Source organism: Aristolochia californica, unplaced genomic scaffold, assembly GCF_029961685.1.
Source record: "Aristolochia californica isolate CCGP_79_NKW_82.1479 unplaced genomic scaffold, dmAriCali1.0.hap1 SCAF_11, whole genome shotgun sequence".
NCBI classification, from domain to species: domain Eukaryota; kingdom Viridiplantae; phylum Streptophyta; class Magnoliopsida; order Piperales; family Aristolochiaceae; genus Aristolochia; species Aristolochia californica.
Window position 1 is genome coordinate 6627554 of NW_027181782.1, and position 8006 is coordinate 6635559.

Below are 8006 nucleotides of genomic sequence, written 5' to 3' on the forward strand. Positions count from 1 at the left end.
TAACATTTCCAAACTGCCCTTAATGAGACATCAGTTAATATATCATGGACCTGGCGGGGGCTCCATCCCCAGACCCCAAGTTGATCCGCGTACCGACTCAGCATAAGGCGTTAATTAAGCTCCACAACTTAACAATTTGATCTACATACCAAATGATCACTTACAATGCATTTTCTCTCTCTTCTTGTTTAGACAAAGTCTCTATCTAATTGGTTGGTCTCCTTTGATGTTCCTTCTTTCCTTCTAGCCAATATTGCATGGGCTGTTTAGTTGGGGTAGGTCAGTTATTTAGCCTTCTGTTATGAATTAAACGCTCTAATTCTAAATTAAAAAAATAATAATAATAATTGCGGAAGAAAGGTAAAGCAAACACAAAAATAAACAACAAGATTTATACAAGTTCACCTCAAGGTGAGACTATGTCTTGTCTTCCGCCGCTGTAGTAATCTACTATAAAGATGAAATAGTTTACAAGAAATATCGTACACACTTACAAGTGTTTTCTCTAACCTCTCTCAGGCTACAACTCCAACTACTTCTCGGTGATGATAAACCCTAATAGCGGCGCCTCTCAATTATAATGAGAAAATTAGGGAAACCGCGATACAAGAGTAAAATCTCCAAAATACCCTTAATGAAACAACATTTAATATATCGTGGATCGGGCGAGGGCTCCGCCCCACACCCCCGGGAGGGGGGTTTCCCGCCCCCTTCCAACTCCCACGGTGACTTACTGTGAATGTCGATCCGCATACCGACTCAGCATAGGGCGTTGATTAGGCTCCACAACTTAACACCTTCTCTGTTGTTTTCCTTTCATTGTGCCTTTGTATGCTTTTCCCATTCAGATATCCAGGCGTACGATTACAAAAAAAATTCTTTTATCTCTCTGGTCGTTCAATTGAGTAGCTGATGTATGATTGGCCTTTGTTGTTTCTTTGGACAACTATTTAGCCTTAATGCATGTCCGCTTGATAGTGCATGGGCTGCCTAGACGGGTGTGTGACCAATTTTCTTTCCAAGTCTTTTGTGCCCAAGTTGCTCATTTAAATTTCAGAGATAGTTTCTATATTTTTTATCACCAAAATTAAATTTATGAGGATCTTTAAACCAACAATCTTCCCCTTTTTTATCATGAAAAATATTGATTGAGCAATAAAAAATCTTCCTACTAAAGAGTAATCAATGGATGCATGAATAAGCAAACTCTCCTTGACTTTGCTCCTCCTTAGTTTACTATTGGTTATTTTGAGCTGAGATTTTTGTTGCCTTAAGCTTGGATATTCTCCTCCTTTTGGTATCATCAAAATTATAGAATGTAAATGAGGATGGATGAGAAAAAATCTTTGTATTTCATTAAAAACATTGTATGCATATTTTGCAATACAAAGCAACCACATCTTACATAGGACAATCTTGGGTTGTTGGAGATATCCATGTTGGCCCATGTGGCTTCTCAAGAAGGGGGTAAATTGAGATATTCAAATTAAAATTGAATTATGTGTGTGATTAAAAATTCATGCATAGAAGCAATTCAATGTAAAGTATAACATGCACACACCATAGGGACAAATAAATATTTTTGTTGTTGATGTTCCCTAGTAGTAGTCATCGCCCAAGAACTTTTTTTTGGGGGAATTTGCACTATATGATCTAATAGTTGTAAAAATACAAAAGAGATTTTGGGTCTCATTGGTCACATGTAGCTCAATACACGATTTCTACAACGCCAATCTTCCCAAGAGATTGATGCTAGATTCTAGCTCTTGCTAGGCCTTTTTATCTAGGTTAACAGGTTCTAGATGAACCTTTCACAAAAACATAAAAAGAAAGGGAAAAAGTTACACCCTTACATGGAGAGATACTTCTCCTTGAGAAAGTTCCTCCTCTTTGTAGCATGTTGAGAAATGATCAAGGAGTTTGGACTATTATGAATGCAAGGATGATTGAAAGAGAATACAGATTTCAAAGAGTGTGACTCTCTCTCTTTTACTCTAAAGCAATTTTGATGGAAAATTGAAAGAAAAATAGTATTGGTTTGAAGATATGCCAATTAATGCTCATTCACTTTTTTACTCACGGTTTAGTGGGGTATTTATAGCTTCCCCAACTCAAACTAGCCGTTATTTGCCCTTTTTAAAAAATCAATACTTTGATTGAATGATCATTGCAAAGTGATTGATTGGTCAATCAATCATAACAACTACTTTTCTGATAAACAGTAACTTATTGATCGATGGACTGATCGATTAATATATTACCGTTGGTCTAGAAAAGTTAAGTTTATTGATCATTGATAAGGGTATGATTGATGAATCAAAATCGATAAACCCACATTGGCAAAGCCTTTAAAGCATGACTGATCATCCAAAATGTTGCCAGATAAGTTTATAAAGCATGATCAAACATACACTATTACATGATCGATCATCAAAAACACTGCATAGCCATTTCTATAAAGCCTGCTCGATCAATCGAAATAGGTTGATTGATCAATGCGTTTCCTAAAGGTTGAAAAATAGTTGATTGATCAACAAGCTTGGGGAACATAAAAAGTATAGCCGTTATACATGGTGATCAATCATGCCTTCCAAATGATTGATCAACACTTTTTGTAAATTTTTGTAAAAGGCAAAAAAAAAAAATTGTTAATTTGGCTGGAAACTTATAAATAGACCCCCAAACTCTTTGGGGGAATATTAAGTGAGCATTTATTAGAAATTCAAATCATTGAAGTAGCCTATTCATTTGAAATATTCACACAAACCCATTTTGAGAGAAAAGAGCTATGTACTTAGCAAAAATTGCATTCATCTCTCAAATCACTCAACATTCCTAGCATTCAAGCTCATCCACTTCAACTCAAGCGGTCAAGGGTAAAAAAATCTAGAATAAGCTTACTCATTGCCCAATATGATGAATTTAAAATAAAAATGGGTGAGTGAGTAGCTCACATGAACTTTAGGTTCACTCATAGCTTAAATGAGTTGAACATTCTTGGGGAGGAAACTTCCCTATATAGGAAAAAACGGTAAGCTTCTCAAGGCACTTCCCAAGTCATGAGACATGAGGAAGACCGCTAGTCATGAGAATGTGAAGTTTAGATCCATGAGCTCGGAAGTGGGTATCCTTCCCAGTTATGAGATGGAATTGGAAGAAAAAGAAAAAGAACAACCTAGGAAGAAAAATATTACTGTTAAGGTAAAATCCGATGAAGGTTATAGTGAAGAAAACTTCGATGAAGTGAGATTCATTTTAGAAGATGCAATTAAGATGTAACTTTGAAAAATGTATTGGAAGTCTAGTTCAAGGAAAATAAGAAGAAAAACTTTAAAATAACTGATGTTTGTTTTGAGTGTAGAAAAGCAAGGCATAAAAGAAACACATGTTTGAATCTAGAAGTACGAACCCCATCCTCAAGTATGGATCCCAAGAACAAGAAGACGAAGGTCTTGATCTTAGGAAGCAATTGAGGAAGAATCCAGCCCGTCGAAGAAGAAGAGAGTGACATAGGATTCCTGGCATTCGTGAATGAAGATTTCACTATATTGGAAGAGGTAAATGATTCCGACTATGAAAATGAACTTGAGATGTTACTTGAGAAATCAAATCTTAGTTTGAATAGATATAAAAAAAATATGACATCCAAAAACATGAGGTAGCCAAGCTCAAGGGTGAGTTGACTGCTTTGAAGGAATCAAATAAAAGCTACATGACTCATGGTTCAAGGTGTGATAGATTTGATTTTGGAAAGAAATGTATAGAACTAGAACAAAAACTCAAAGTCCTATCATCTCAAAAGAGCACACCTAGGAGTAACCATGGGAGAAAAAAAGAGAAACAGGGACAAAGATTTACTCCCATTTTTCATACTAGATGCCACTAATGCAACAAATTGGGCCACTATTCCCACATTTGTGAAATGAAATTGCAAATGTCATCAAACGAAAGTGGGTACCCAAAATAACCGAAAGCATTGAGGTAACTCATCAATCTCTAGGAAACCAAACTTGAAAACCTAAAGTAATTAGTGGAGCTAATGTTTTCCCAAAGGAACCCAACTTAATTGGGACCTCGAAGGGATGATCCTTTTTCTTTGTTTATAGGTTTGTTTCTGAGCTAAGGCACCAAAGAACGTAAGAATTTTGGATAGTGGGTGCTCAAGGCACATGACCGATTATAAGAACAAGTTTTTAGAACTTACATTGAAAGATGGAGGTCATGTTACTTTAGGAGACAATAGTAAAGGTACCGTCAAAGGAATTTGAAAACTAGTTTCATCAAACTCTTTCATTTCTTATGTTTATTATGTAGAAGGGTTGATGCATGATTTATTTAGCATTAGTCAATTTTGTAATAAAGACAATGTAGTCTGATTTGGAAAAGATAATTTCATAGTAAATAATGAAAATGATTAAAATTTTCTAGAGGTTCATAGGGTAAAAACCTCTATGTTGTTAACATCATTGACTTTACCCTCTACTAGTGCTATATGTTTGAGTGCAAAAATAGACTAGTCTTGGTTATGACACAAAAGGTAAGGACATATAGGAATAGACTCCTTGAGTGAATTAGTAAGAAAAAAAATAATGAGAGGACTACCGAATCAAAAAAAATTTAGGAAAAAATCTTTTGATGCTTGCCAACTTGGAGAGCAACAAAAGTCATCACTCCAATCCAAAAATGTAAATTACTAGACCTCTTAAACTAATCGACATGGACTTAGTTGGACCTACCTATACCTTAAGCCTAAGCAAGAAGTGTTTCATCCTTGTGGTTGTGGATGACTATTCTAGGTTCACATGGGTAAATTTTCTAGCGAACAGATGATGCATTTTCAGCTTTTGCTAAATTATGTGAAAAAGTGCAAAAGGAACAAGGCTATAGTATTATCAAAATTAGGAGTGATTATTAAGAGACACCCACGTGTGTAGGGGTGACATGGCTAGTAAATAAGGAGGAGAAATTTTGATCAAGATGACATAAAATTGTAATCATGCAAGATGGTGTATGTCCTCTTATGTCCTTTTCCTTTTGAAGTATGTAGCCCTAAGGGCATTGTAGTCATTGTAAACACCTTCACACAACTATATATATAACCTCAAGGCATGGGGTAGAACATTCAAGCCTCTTCCTCTTGGCTCAAATTCGTCCATATACCTCTCTCTCTTTCCCTCTTCCTTCTCTCTTCTCTCTGAAAAGCTAGAATTCCTCTCTTCTCTCCATCTCTTGAGATCTCTTGAGTTTATGTGTTGGTCCTAGAAATCAAAATGGTATCAGAGTGGGCAAAGATATGAGATAGAAAAGGATAAGAAGATGGAGAATAAAAGGAGGAGGAAGAAGAAGAAAACAAAAAAGAAAAATAAAAAATAGGAGTTTCTCGATTTTTCGCAAGTCTTATTTCTCAATTTCTGTTTTTCATTAGATGTGTCACTCTCTTACCGTATGTTTCCTATAGAAAATTATATAGACATGGAAATATCTTTGAGTCTAGTAGCCAACTCAAAATGAATCGTTGAAATCATATTTTTTTAGAAAGAGAAATCGATAACTGAAGCAGGAACGGTCAAGCAACAGAAAAGATTCTTGTAGCAGCAGAAAGTCTCAAATTCCTAAATAGTTTGAACCAACATTATTGAGGATTTCTATTTATAATTATATGTAAAAATAAAGCTATGTGATTCTTCTTTCTACCTAAATAAACAATTTCTCAATCTGATATTTCTAGAGAGGGACATCCATATTGGAAGAATCAAAGGTCATATTAATATACTGTTGCACGCAAAGATCTGAATTTAAACCGAATTTTTTGCTTAACTTTTTGAGTTGCTATCAATATTTTACCAACTTGAGTATTTTTTCTTCATTAAAAGTATTCTTTTATCTCATATTACATTAGTTTCCTTAAGAGAAGTCTTTCCCATTATGAGTTCAGTTTCCTTTTTTTGACAAAGTCTGAAATTTTTGAATTAGAAAGTCTTGTTTGTCGATTCCAAATTTCAAATATTTGTCTCCTACAACCTCTCTCATTCTAAAAATTATCTCTTGAATATTTTCTTATCAAATTGGTCAAATTGTGTTAAAAAGTAATTGCCTTATATGAGAAGTCTATGTTTAGAAAGTTTCCATTATTATGTTTCATCTCAGAACTTTCTTATTGGTTTTTTTTAATTTTCCTTAATCATCATGTTCACAGAGGAATTATTTTCTTACCTCCCTCTTGAGTAAAACCTGACCCTCTTTTATCCATCTATTGATCTAAAAGCGCCTCCTTCTTACTTGGAAGTATGAAGAACTACATTGTGTGCCTCCTTCATTTTGAAGTATGAGAGTTGCTATCTTTTTATTCACACCTTTAATTCCTCAAAATATTTTCTTTAATTTATTTTTATTTTCATCATTTTGAATCAATGTCTATAGACCCACTACCTAAAAGTATAGGAGTCTGCCCAACATCCAGCTTGATTCAAATCTTTTTATTCTTCACCCAAGAGGTGTTTTTTGTTTGAGCTACCCCTAGAAAGTGAGTAGTCTCTTTGTTGTGCCCTAATGACCGGTTGTTTTTCCGCCATTGAAATTGAACGGAGTGTGTTTCAGACTAAGACCATTTAACTAGAGTATGGAGTTTTGTTGTATGGCTAACACTATTTTTTCTTCTCTCACCAGTATGTTATGCAAACTAGGTCTCTTGGTAAATAACAAAGAGATCCCTAACTTGAGGGGGAGAAGTAGAAGAATAAATACAAGAAAGAAGTAACCAACAATGAAGAATTCCACATGTTATGGTAATCAAAATTTATATGGCTAGAATATCCAAGTAAGGGGGAGACAAAATGAGAATAATATGAAAATTACAAGTAAGATGTGAGCAAGAACAAGATGAGTTAAAGCAAGTTAATAAAAAAAAATTCAAACACACAAGTTTGTTAACCAAGATTATTTGCAAGTGAATTTACAAACACTAGCTTGAGGGGGAGTGATAAGAGACACTCATGTGTATAGGGGTGGCATGACTAGTAAATAACAAAAACTTTCATAAAGATGACATAAAATTGTAATTATGCAAGTTGGTGTATGTCATGTTATGTCTTTTTCTTTTTGAAGTATGTAGCCCTAAGGACATTATAGTCATTGTAAACACCTTCACACAACTATAAATATAGCCTCAAGGCTTGGGGTAGAGCATTCTATTCTCTTCCTCTTGGTTCTAGTTTGTCCATATGCTTCTCTCTCTTTTGCTCTTCCTCCACTCCATTGGTTTATCTCTCCTCTCTCCCAATAGATAGAATTCCTCTTTTCTCTCTTTCCCTTGAGAGATTTCTTGTGTTTATGTCTTGGCCCTAAACATCAACAATATACAAGTAATACATGTTAAAGAAACTTGATATTTATATCTTCTGTGTAAGTCAGATTTAAAAACAATATTTGTACAAATGATACAAAATTTATCAATAATGGATTTGAAAACAAGGTGTTACGGTCCTGGATCTCACACGTGAGGAAGACGATGACGATGAATAAGAATGAGATGATTGAGCTGTAAAGGAAGCTCGACCTGGATCTCAAAGGGAGAATTCGACCTATTTACTCTAAGCTTACTCTAAATTAACTTTAATACTCAATGCTTGTGTTTCTCATTACTCTTACCCCTTAAATAGGGTTCACCCGGTTAAGGTTTACAATAAAATATTCTAAAAATACCCCTAAAAATAAAATATTCCAAAAATACCCCTAAAAATAAAATATTCTAAAAATACCCCTATGACCTAAAACTGAAATAAAATAAAGTAAATTAAATAAAAAAACTAAAATAATAATATTATTGCATGCATAACATTTAATGTTATTGCGTGCATAACACAAGGCCTTGTAGAAGAAAGGTAAAAAATTTGGATATTTAGTATTGATGACGAATTTTGTGAAAAACTTAAAAAGGTGATTATCTTATTGTCACCTTTTGGTGAAAGTGGTTAAGTTTATTGATGGTATAAATGTACTTTCGTTGG